The sequence below is a fragment of the Sceloporus undulatus genome, chromosome 4, assembly GCF_019175285.1.
Source record: "Sceloporus undulatus isolate JIND9_A2432 ecotype Alabama chromosome 4, SceUnd_v1.1, whole genome shotgun sequence".
Lineage (NCBI taxonomy): Eukaryota > Metazoa > Chordata > Lepidosauria > Squamata > Phrynosomatidae > Sceloporus > Sceloporus undulatus.
The window spans coordinates 72,460,128-72,472,263 of record NC_056525.1 but is presented as its reverse complement, the minus strand read 5'-3'; the positions used below and the strand labels follow the sequence as shown (position 1 = coordinate 72,472,263).

Genomic DNA, 12,136 nt, shown 5'->3' with positions numbered 1-12,136 from the left:
CCAGTAACTTCCACCAAAATGAACAGGATACATGTTTCAGTATATGTTTCATTTTGTTTTTAAAGCGGGGTATTACTCCTTCAACCATGAAAACCCCCTGAGTGACCTTGGGCAGGTCACACTCTCTCAGCTTCAGAGGATGGCAATGGTAAACCCCTTCTGAAGAAACTTGGCAAGAAAATCCTGATATAGGTCTGTTTTAGGGTCACTTTGGCCTGTTACAGACTGCCAAAATAAAGCTGCTTCGGGTCTCTTTGGAGGTATGCTATTTAAATGATGTATGCATCCTAAGAATCCGGAAGCTGCATCAAAGCTGCACTCCAGTGCTTAGGAATGGAGTGTGGCTTTGGCACGACCTCCGGACTCTTAGGACCCATGCATCATTTAAATAGCATATCTCCAAAGAGACCCGAAGCAGCTTTATTTTGGCAGTCTGTAACAGGCCTATAAATCAGAAATAAAGGCACACAACACACAGATATATTATTACTTTGGCCTAAATATCCTAAAGGGACCAAATCCTGTCTCATCTTGGAAGCTAGGTATAGTGAGCCCTGGTTACATGGAAAACTGTCAACAAATACCAGGTGCTGTAAGATATCATTCAGAGAAAGAAACCGGCAAAACCACCTCTGAGGGTTCCTTACCAAAGAAAACCCTATGAAATTCATGGGGGTGCCCTAAATCAACAAAATATTTGAAGGCACATAAACACAGCACACACATTACTCCTTTAGATACACCAGCTTTTCATGCAAGAAGTATCATTTGTGTTAATTTAATCTTTACTTAAAACATTTATTACCTGTAACATATCCTGCTCATTTTTTGCAGCATAATAAACAGTTTGGTTATTGTCGTATGCCTGTGCTGGCCAAATGGCCGTAATAAAGTTATTATTATTATTATTGTCGTATGCCTTCAAAACGATTTCAGTTTATGGCAACCTTAAGGCAAACCTATCACTGGATTTTCATGGCAAATTTTGTTCAGAAGTGGCTGTCATTGCCCTCATCTGAAACTGAGAGAATAGATTTGCCCAAGATCATTCAGTTGGTTTCCATGGCTGAGCAGAGATTAAAAGTCTAGTTTTCTAGAGTCCAACAGTCAAACCACTACACCATGCTTGTTCTGTTAACAGTTTGGGGGCACCCTCCAAAAGCATTACTAAGGTTAGGACCAAATGTATATAAGCTTTGGAAGATAGTCCTGCTCCTTTCATTGACCCTAGCTAGGGAGGAGGTTTTACAAGCAGAGGCACAGGCTGTGTGTCTCAGTGAGATACACAGGGACCATTCCCACAAGTGCAGGCAGTAGCATGAGCAACAATTCTTTAAACCCTGCATCATGAAGCCCTAGCAGTTGGAGCAGGACTTTGCAAATAGCCCTTCTCCAGACAGAATAACTACGGTACTAGGAGTGGGTGTAGAGGTAGATATCTTTCCTACAAAAGAAACATGCTTTTTAAGAGACCATACAAAGCTTGAAGGCTTTGATACCAAAGTCACAAAGAGAAGAGGTCCAAAAGATATGAGACTGGGAAATTCTAGTAACAATAAAGAAAAAAATATTTAGAGGTTTAAAGAGGAGAATTAACAGGCATAATAGATTTAGAAGAGAAAGAAGGAAGGAAGTGAACGTAAGAATGCCAAGAAAGCAAAAATGCTATGCAACAGAAGCTAGCCCTTCAACAGGTGAAAAGGAACTAAAGAAAGAATACCCTTTGGCACCAAACATGGACACATGCCCGATGGGGCAGGGTTACCAAAACCTACTCAGCTCAGGAACGTTCCATGTGTGGTTCTGTGCAGGAGCAAGACACATTCCTCCCATTTGTGTGAGAATAGCAACTAAGAAGAATAACCTATGGTTATTTCATTACACTGCATGATTATGACAAGATTTCCCAGAGTTACATTACATTTAAATATACAACATCAACAGTAGCCTAAAACTAAAGAAGATTTGTTTTTTTATTGAATCTATTTTCTCCAAAAATGGGACTCACAGCAGTTTAGAATAATTTGAAACATTCATTTTCAAAAGTTAAAGAAATTAAATATCAATATTATTAACATGATTAAAGACAGCTAAAAACATTAACACTTAAAACATGTTTAAAGCATGGTTTCAATAAAAGTGTGTTTGTGTGTGTGTGTGTGTGTGTGTGCATCACTTCACACACTTGTGGTGGTGGTGATGTGTGCCTTCAAGTTGTTTTTCACTAATGGCAAGCCCAAGGTAACCCTGTCACAGATTTTTCTTGGCAAACAATGCTCAGAGGAGGGATGCCTTTTCTGTTCCTCTGAGGATGAGAGTGGGAGTTGGCCAAGGAAACCAGTGGATTTCCATGGCTAAGCAGAGATTCAAACCCTGGCCTCCACAATACTATTTCAACATTTAAACCACTACGCCACGCTGGCTCTCACATCACACACTGCAGTTCCATAATTAAAATTTGAAAGCCTGACTCAATAAAAATGTCGTCACCTTTTGGCAGTGTACTTTGTACTATGAAACAACAGATCCTGAAGGCATGGCAGAACACGGATGTAAATATCTATATTTTCTGGAACTGTTCCAAAAGATCCTGAAAACTAGTAATAAACCATATTGACTCAGCATATGGTTCTATTATAACCACTCTCATTTTGGCATTAGAAAATCTAAAAATGATTGCTCGTCTCTTAGTGACAGCAAAAATGGTGTTTGCTCACAAGTAGAAGACTCTGGTTTAAAACACACTGCAGAAATAATCCAGTTTGAGACCACTTCAACTGCCCCGGCTCAATGTTACAGAATTCTGAGAACTGTAGTTTTGTGAGACATTTAGCCTTCTCTCTGAGAGAGCTCTGGTGCCACAATAAACTACAATTCCCAGAAATCCCTAGCACTGAAACACGACAATTAAAGCAGTCTCAAACTGGATTATTTCTGCAGTGTGTTTTCAACCATAAATCTACTTTCTACAAAGGAGCAGAAACTTAAAAGTCTAGGGATGTATCCACATAGCAGAATTAAAGCAGTTTGGATACTACTTTAACTGCCATCACAGAATCCTGGAATTTGTAGTCTGGTGAGGTTCCCAGCCTGGTCGGTCAGAGACCTCTGATGCCTCACCAAAGTACAAATCCCAGAATTCTGTAGGATGGAGTAAAGGCAGTTAAAGTGGTGTCAAACTGTTTTAATTCTGCTCTGTGGATATAACCTAGGTCATTATTTCTGTGATTAAATTGATGAGTTTTTGTGTGTCAGAAAGAGGATAGGAGGACAATCTGTTTTTATGGATGTGGGTTTTGTTATTTTTCTACAGACAAACTTTCCACGATGAGGACTGAACACAGGGAGCAGGTCTTCACAATGAGCCATAAGCTTGAGTACCTCCTCCTCCCCCTATGTTCCTTGTATGTGCACCTTCATCTTTTGATTAAAACATACTTTACCATTACTTCCAACCCACAAAATTATGTCTTGGTCAAAAGACGAAGTAACAGACTTCTTCCATGAAAGTGAGGAGAGAGATGGCAGGGTAGATGGAAGTACTAAACCCCATGGATCATTCCAATCCAATATTAATTCAACCAGTGTTGACTCACTGGGACATACCATAATTATATGATTTGCTCCATGTCATGTCAAATTTAATTCAGATATTACATTAAACTGTTCTTTAAAGAACACTTATCAAGGCATTCCATGACTATTCCAAGCAACCAGAATAAATTGCATTAAGAAAGTTATTCCCATCTGTGTGATTTTTCTTAATGGAGTGCAAAATTAGGGCAGCAAACTGTAATCTCCTTCAGAACACCAAGCAATCTCCACAGACATTACCAAATCAGAGATAGATGGAAGTCAGAGTTATGCTGACATGCCCTGTGGGTAAAGAGCCTCCTAGGAGAAGAGGTGGTTAACTGACTGAACCCGAACAAGGATATTCAGAGACTTCCTTGATTCCGAATGACAGACTTGGGAGAGAGCAAAAATCAGCAAGAAGTTTGGGTTTTATAGAGTTCTTTGTCCCTACCAGCAACTAAAGGTAAAAAGCACTACAGTGTCAGGCACTAACTATTGTACATAAAATAACTTTGAAAAACTAAACCAAGATGATTTGAACAGTCAACATACCACCCAATAAAACTGTAGTTGGATCAGGATCCCTTCATCTGACCACTAGTGTCTAAGGCACTCCTTCAAACACACCACAAGCATTAAAAACACTGAACTTTCACTAGTATTAGAAAACACAACTGATGGAAAAATGAAAGAATGCAGGGTTCCTTTCACTAATACTCCAGAGACACTGCAAATGCAGTTTTCACCTCTGAACACCATTTCCCCCACTCATATGAAAGCAGATCTGCCATGCTTCAATATCATATCTAAATAATTGACAAGGAAACGCCATGCCTTGAATAACTTTATTCATTTGTATCTTTCCTGCTGTTGCACAGCTTGTTTCTTTCCTCCCCACCAGTATAGAAAAAGATATTCTGTGACAGTCAACTAGAGCCCTAAAATCGCATTTTGACAAGTTGAGGCAAAAACAACAACAAAAGCACAACTTTCCTCTGTAACTGGAGCATTTAGTAGGTAGAAGAAAAGGTACCACTAACACTTCATTGCCATTATCCTAAACAGTTGTTGTTGCTCAAAGATTCCTCTCTAATTATACAAACACAACCTTAGTAACAAGGGACAAAGTTGCTTAAATTGAGCACATCCACTTTTGACTCTAATTCCCCTTTGCTTAATCCCATGTGGAAATGTTTATAAAATAATGTGCAAAGCTTTCATGGGTTTTTTAAATGAATATCATAAGAAAAAGAAGGTAAGTTGTACATAGCACTTGATCTAGCAAAAAAAGCCAAACATAACTGGCAAGGTACAATTATTATTACTATTCACAACATTAATTCATAAAATTGCTTCTGGACATCAACTAAAATTAAGTTTTAAAATGGATTCCCTTTGCTTTCTTGGTCCTTCATCAATCAAAGAAAGAGCCTGCAGGTAAAACACAAAACAAGATGAAGAACTATGAAACACCCTACTGAGGGAGATTTGGCTGACTACTTTCCTGTTTTCTTTCTCCCAGCAGGCAAACATCTTTTTTGCCAGGTGCAGGGCAAATAAAAATCAACAATCGAAAAACAAACAAATGACCACACACTTAAAAACAAACCCTGAGTTTTAAAATTTTATAATAGACTATTAAACTGATTTTTGAATAGCACAAAATATCACTAGTAGACTATTTAACTCTAATTTTAAAATAAATGTTAAAACTAAATGTCAATAGACTTACAAAATCTCTTTTTAAAAGTTTTTTTAATTTGTTAAAAAGCACGCAGGATGACATGGTGGCCATGTGGTCTAAGCCTTTTTAGGCCAACAGAAAGCTAGCTTTCAACCAAAACTTTGAAAGCAAGCACCACTTATTTGATACCTTTGGCTGACTGAGAGCCCGTATACACAGGCCAAAATAAAGCTGCTTTGGGTCACTTTGAAGGTATGGTATTTAAATGATGCATGCATCCTAAGAGGCTAAAAGCCATGCCAAAGCCATGCTCCAGTCCTAAGGACTGGAGCGCAGCTTTGACACAGCTTCTGGCCTCTTAAGATGCATGTGTCATTTAAACAGCATACCTCCAAAGTGACCCAAAGCAGCTTTATTTTGGCCTGTCTGTACAAGCCCTCAGTAAAGTTATCTTTATATGATGGTTTCTGGATTTTGTTAGGGTTTTATGCTGTATTGTATACTCAACAATGCTATGCTGGAACATTTTAAAATCAATGTGATATACATGGAGATAAGAACAAATACAGACAGTGGGTTCAAACTTTTGCAGATTTAATTATTCATGGATTATTTCCTGCCATGTTTACTGCTGCCCTATGCCATTTTTGATAGGGTCTGGAAGCCTCACAAGACTGAGATACTGCAAACAAATCCATATTAAAAATGGCATAGGGCAGGAGCAGAGGCGACAGCAAGTCCCGCCAGCCACCCATTTCTGCCTTGCAAAGGAACCCTGCCTCCTCAAAAGCATCCATGATGGGCTGAATTTGCACATTGTACTTTTTGTCTGTGTTAAATATGGTTGGGGAGGGTAAGAATTATTTGCAAATTTTCCACTTTTGCAGGGGTCCTGTGCCCCTAACCCCAGTGAATGTGGAGGGCTGACTGTACTGTGAACTTACCTCAATACTTTTGTGATTGCTGACTGAACAATAAAACAATGGCAAATATATATATATGGAAGCTGCATAAACCCAGCAAACAGTATGCTTGTATAAGCTAACTACTAGCTAAGATGCAAAGATTTCATGCTGTCAGAGGACTCAGATTTGATAAGTTAGTATCAAGCCATTTCTTTTAGTATAGTAAAAAAAAACATCTTCAGCTTTCTAATCTATCTACCTATCTGGTTTTGGAGATTTCTTTCATTGGATCACTGACCCTGGAAGAAAAAGCATAAAGTAAAAATGCATATTTGTTGTGATGGCATACATTTTTAAACTGTTGTTGCAGTATTTTATTATTACAGTATTTTATAATAAATCTGCAGAAGCATATTGATGGATACAGCCATATGATTTTAATAAATAACCAGACTAAAAGACAAACAAGAAAATGAAAAGGGGGAAAAACAGAAGACATAAAAGCAATTCAGTCAGTAAAGGATTTGTCAGCCATGCTTAAAACTAGATCAGATGACAGTTTGGAAGGTCTGGGCTGCTGGCCAAATTAAAAAAAAACACCTTCTTCATTTAGGAGTTTTAAAAAACCAGGCAAGCCACACACTTTCCACATGCGGAGCACCACAAACAGACAGCTATCTCACCAGTTGCTCCCTCCTTAATTTCAGAATGTGGTCTGACTTGAAAAAAGGGATTCTGCTGAGATTTCTTAGATACTCAGGCCTCTAGTCAGTTGAGCACCAGCCCTTTGCTTCCAACTGATGTGATCATGCTGCCTTCCAGAAGTGTCAGATACTTTTCAGACTCAGATAATATGTATGGCAAGTGAGCAAAACAGTCCTTGTGTTTGACACTGGGTATGTTCCACATTGCTTCTCTCAAAGGTATGGCTACTTCCAGGACGCATCCTCTCATTCAGTAGACAAAGAGGCTGTTTCAAATGTGAACAATGCTAAACAGGAACAATTTATTTTTTGGTACTCTTACTTGGCGATGCTCTACTGTATTTGGGTTTTCTCTATCTGAAATATCTTGGTCAAGCCCTGCTAATGTACACTTCTGATGAAAAGGCAGCTTTATTTTTGCCCAAATAAGGATCAAATCACACTTATTAGGAGCTGTGTGAGAGTACCTTCTAGGCTCAGTTCCAGGAACAGAGGAGAGGAGGTGGACAGACAACTGCATAGCTCTCCTCTTCCAAATCGTGACCTATTCCCTTGGCTGAATGATGATCAGTTGATAAAGAGTCATGCACATTGCTTAGGCCAATGTTGCTCTTGCATTAAAACACTTCAGAGCAAGCAGCAAAGGAATTCATCATAAGGAAGCCAGGTGAGTGGAAATAGTGGTTAGAGACAATTCAGCACTTCCTGTGTTGTGTCTGGCAACCTTAGCTCACAGGATCAAAGCATCAGGGTTTTTTGGTTAGCAAGAACAATGACCAATTACTAACTATCCCTCAGATTTCCCAGTTCACTCTTAACTTCAACAAAAACATTGCAGTAGCTGGAAGAAAATGGATTTTCCCAGCAGTGATATGTATTTCAGAGAACTCTCCCTGTTGTAATATGAAGCGTTTGGGTTTGACTTGTCTCAATTGACAATTAAGTCACGTTGACTATACAAAAGACCTGGCAAAGATGACAAGCTTAAGAGCTGCTATTGACACTGAGATAAAGTGTTGTTCCCTGTTGCTGGGATAATTATATTCTGGAAAATCTTGACCTAGTGTTTATGCCCTGTTTGCCATAAGTCAGAAATGACTTGAAGGCACACAACAACAACTGAATGTATTAGGAGCAACTGGTATCTTATGGCAAACTTATCATGTGGTTTTCAGAGGAGCTTCGCCATTGCCTTCCCCTGAGACTGAGAGCGTGACTTGCCCAATGTCACCCAGTGAGTTTCATGACCAAGCAATGAGGAATTCCATAATGAGCACCTGCACTTTTAAATTTATTACTGCTTCATGATGATTGGCTTATATTACTTTCAGCACGGAGGTGGTGACAGACTGTCTCAATGCTACCTCAGACCGGCATCCTGCCCCCCCCCCCCAATACAAGATGCTGCATGAACATTCAAAGCTAGTACAACAAGGAGAGCAGTAAGGTAAAATCTTGTTCAGGTGCACAGAGTTGTTTGTTTTTAAAGGGGACAGTTCTGTGTTAAAATTTATCCTTCAGAAGAATCCATCATAATAAAAGAATGCAAGAACGGTTGGATAAACTTCCCCTTTCAGAAACAGATCAGGTCCTCTCTTTGATCAGCAAGTTCTCTGGTTTGATTCCTTTTCGCTGCAAATTCTCATGTTACCTTCAACACAAATGATGCTGATATTCCTATGTGGCAACTGAAGGCAACTTTGCCCTTAATCTACCAAAGTTACAAGATGACAGTTTGGACAAATACAGATATGTTTTGGTACGGTATTCTTTCTCCTTTACTCTGCATTCAGAGAAATGGATTGGTTACAGTTTGGATAAGGGTTTCTCTTCACATTCAACTCTGCGTAAGTCAATATTGACACAGTTGGAAAACTGATGTTGAATGTGTCTAACAAATAGGTGTGATACAACCACACATGGATGATACCTAAGAATTCAGGCGCATTCTTATTAACTACCCCAGCTATAATAAACATGATTGCTTACTCTTCCCACCCTGCTTGGCTTTCCTTGATACAGAGTAAATATTGACACAAAAGGAGAGGTTGCCAACTGGTATCTCTATTAAAAACATCCAACTGCTGTTGGCCTTCAGCTCTTGACAGCAACCCTCAGCAAAGAGGATGGTTAAGAAACACAGGAGCCACGGCCAAATCTGCAAGAGGACAGGTGCTCCTCTGTGGCAAAGAGGAATTACAACATACCAGCTGATCATTTTGAATAAACAACAACCTTTCAAGATGCAAAGGGATGTGCAAAAGAAGTTGTAGCATGGGCTTCTGTAGACTTGAGTCCAAAACAGACTGCAGAGACAATCCAGCTTGAGACTGCTTTAACTGCCCTGGCTCAATGCTAGGGAATTCTGGGCACTGTACTTTTGTGAGACATTTAGCCTTCTCTGTCAGAGAGCAATGGCGCCACAATAAACGACTATTCCCAGGATTCCCTAGTACTGAGCCAGGGCAGTTAAAGTGGTCTCAAACTGTATTGTTTCTGCAGTCTGTTTTGGGCCTTGGTCTACTTCCTCAGATGCAAGTAGACCAAGCCTACGAAATCTTATGCTATGTCTTTCACTCAGTTAATCACAAAGACAATAGAATAATAGAGTTGGGATTGACCTCAAGGGCCATCAGGTCCAGGCAGGAATACACAATCCTGGCAGATGGCCATCCAGCCTCTGTTTAAAAACCTCCAAAGAAGCAGACTCTTCACTCTCCAAGGGAGCATATTCCACTATCAAACAGCTCTGTCGGGAAGTCATTCCTAATGCTGAGGTGGATTCTCAAGATGCTGTAAGATCCCTTTGCATACGGATATTCCAGGCTAACACAGCTATGGCTCTGAATTCCACAACCTTTCAGAGAGCTTAATAATAATGTGCCTTCAAGTGTTTTCCAACTTATAGTGACCCTAAGGCAACCCTTTCATGTGGTTTTCTTGGCAGGTTTCTTGCCATCCTCCAAGGCTGAGAGAGTGTGACTTGCCCAGGGTCACTCAATGGGTTTTATGACCAAGCAGGGATTGGAACCCTGGTTTCCAAGAGTCACAGAATCAAAGAGTTGGAAGAGACCCCAAGGACCATCCAGTCCAACCCTCTGCCATGCGGGAAATCACAATTCAAGCATCCCCATCCAGCCTCTGTTTAAAGACCTCCAAAGAAGGAGACTCCTCCACACGGAGTCATCGGTCCAAAACGCAGTGCAGAAACAATCCCATACTGAGGCCACTTTCGTTTACCTGCCCTGGCTCAGTGCTAGAGAGTCCTGGGAACTGTAGTTTATTGCGACACCACAGCTCTCTGGCCAAGAAGGCAACGTCTCACAAAACTACAGTTCCCAGGATTCCCTAGCATTGATCCAGGACAGCAAAAGCGGTCTCAAACTGTCTTATTTCTGCAGTGTGTTTTGGACCATAGTCCACCCGTCAAACGCCATGCTGGCTCCAAAACCTGAAAAACAAAACTACTGAAGAAACCAAAGGAACACCCCACAAACCAAGGGCCCAGACGCCATTTCATCCCCCGCTCCATCCCAGTGTTAAATCAGAAGCAACTCCACGAAGCAGTGAAAAGGAAACCAAGGAAGACCTCCCCAGAACAAGCAAAGCAGCAAAGAGAAGGAAGATGATGGAGGATGTTTAACTGTAAGGAGGAACGAAGGAAGCATCCCTGGTGAAGGGGAAGTAGGGCTGCGCGTTCACTGCCAAGGCTCCAGGCGATGGAATGGGGGGCACCAGAGCCCCCACTGAGGCTGGCAGTGTGCTGTGGCCCAACGGCGCTTTCTGAGAGAGGGAAGGCTGTGTCTCTCTCCAAACCACAAGCCATAGGATCCCACTGAGCCACAGATCATGGGACCTGCAGCTTGTTGCGGCCCCAGGGCGCTCTCTCAGAGGGAAGGCTAAGTGCCTCACGAGACTACAGGTACCAGGATCCCCCAGCGCTGAGCCACAAACCCTGAGAGGTGTCTCTTGTTGTGGCAGAGGGCGCTCTCTCAGAGGGAAGGCTACGTGTCTCACCAAACTACAAATCCCAGACTCACACAAAGCGGTTCCAAACCGGGTTATCTCTCCAGTGTGGATGTAGCCTGGGACGGCGACCGCTCCCCCCTCCCTCCCTCGGTGGCCCCGCTCCTCACCAGCGCAGCGGGGGTCTCCCGGCCTCCCTTCCTCCGCCGGCCTCCGGTTCCTGCCGCCCAGCCACCCGCCATGCCGGGCCGGGCAGCGGCGCTGGCACTCACGCCAACCAGCCGCCGCCGCCAGCCTCAGGGACAGAAGGGGCCGCAGACCAATCACGGGAGGGGGCGGTGCTTCCGTCGGCCAATGGCGAGAGGCCTAGGCTGGGTACCGGCGGGAGGAGGGGGTTTCCCCTCAGAGAAACACCTAAAACGGCAGCCGGAGTGTAGTTGGTGGGCTTCTCTCCGCCGGCCAATCAGAGAAGCGGAGAGAAAGAGACGGCGCGCCGCTGTCCAATAGGGAAAGGGAAGACATAGAACGGGGCAAGGGATAGTCCAATCAGGCAGGCGGCATCTTTGCCCGCTTAGCCAATCAGGAGGAGGAAGGGTCGTCTACGGCGATTGGGAGGAAGGGTCACTACACTTGGAGCCCCCCCGACTGTCTAGGAATCACAGAACCATAGAGTTGGAGGAAGCCCCCCTTCATCTCCCCTTATGGCCATCATAGAACCATAGAGTTGGCCCTTCATGCTCCCCCTAAAGGCCATCAAGCCTAACCCCCTGCTATGTAAGAAGGCACAACCTGCAGGAACAATCCACTTTGGCATAGCTTCAACTGCCCCGGCTCAGTGCTGTGGGATTCTGGGATTTGTAGTTTTTGTGAGACATTTGAGCCTTCCCTGTCAGAGAACTGTGGTGACAACAAACTACAGTTCCCAGGATCCCATAGTACTGAGCCAGGGCAGTTAAAGCAGTCTCAAACTGGATTATTCCTGCAGTGCGGATGCAACCTCTCTCGCTCGCTCTCAGAGTTTTGAGACTGGTGTGTAGATGAAGTTGTAGCCTAACTTTTATGGTAGACTTGGGTCCAAAACACACTGCAGAAATAATCCAGTTTGAGACCAATTTAACTGTCCTGGCTCAGTGCTATTAGGGAATCCTAGGAACTGTAGTTTATTGTGGCGCCAGAGCTCTCTGACAAAGAAGGCTAAATGTCTCACAAAACTACATTTTTTCTTCATTGTTCTACGTTTTGTGGTGCCTTGTCCTCCTTTCTGGTTAGGATATCTGGTCACCCTGACTGGAGGGCTTGTG

General features: G+C 42.5%; 1 protein-coding gene across 9 annotated transcripts in view; it reads right to left on the bottom strand.

The window, feature by feature from the left end:
- The window catches only part of ST3GAL3 (ST3 beta-galactoside alpha-2,3-sialyltransferase 3), a 301,371-nt gene extending 290,210 nt beyond the window's left edge, over positions 1-11,161 (bottom strand). For 6 of the 9 annotated variants that reach the window (XM_042462933.1, XM_042462931.1, XM_042462935.1 and 3 more), the window contains exon 1: positions 11,006-11,159. The gene's annotated coding sequence lies outside the window, so the exon portion shown is untranslated. Of the gene's footprint in view, positions 1-11,005 lie in introns of all 9 variants that reach the window. The other 3 variants (XM_042462928.1, XM_042462930.1, XM_042462929.1) reach the window with 2 other exon arrangements.
- Positions 11,162-12,136: the final 975 nt, after the last annotated feature.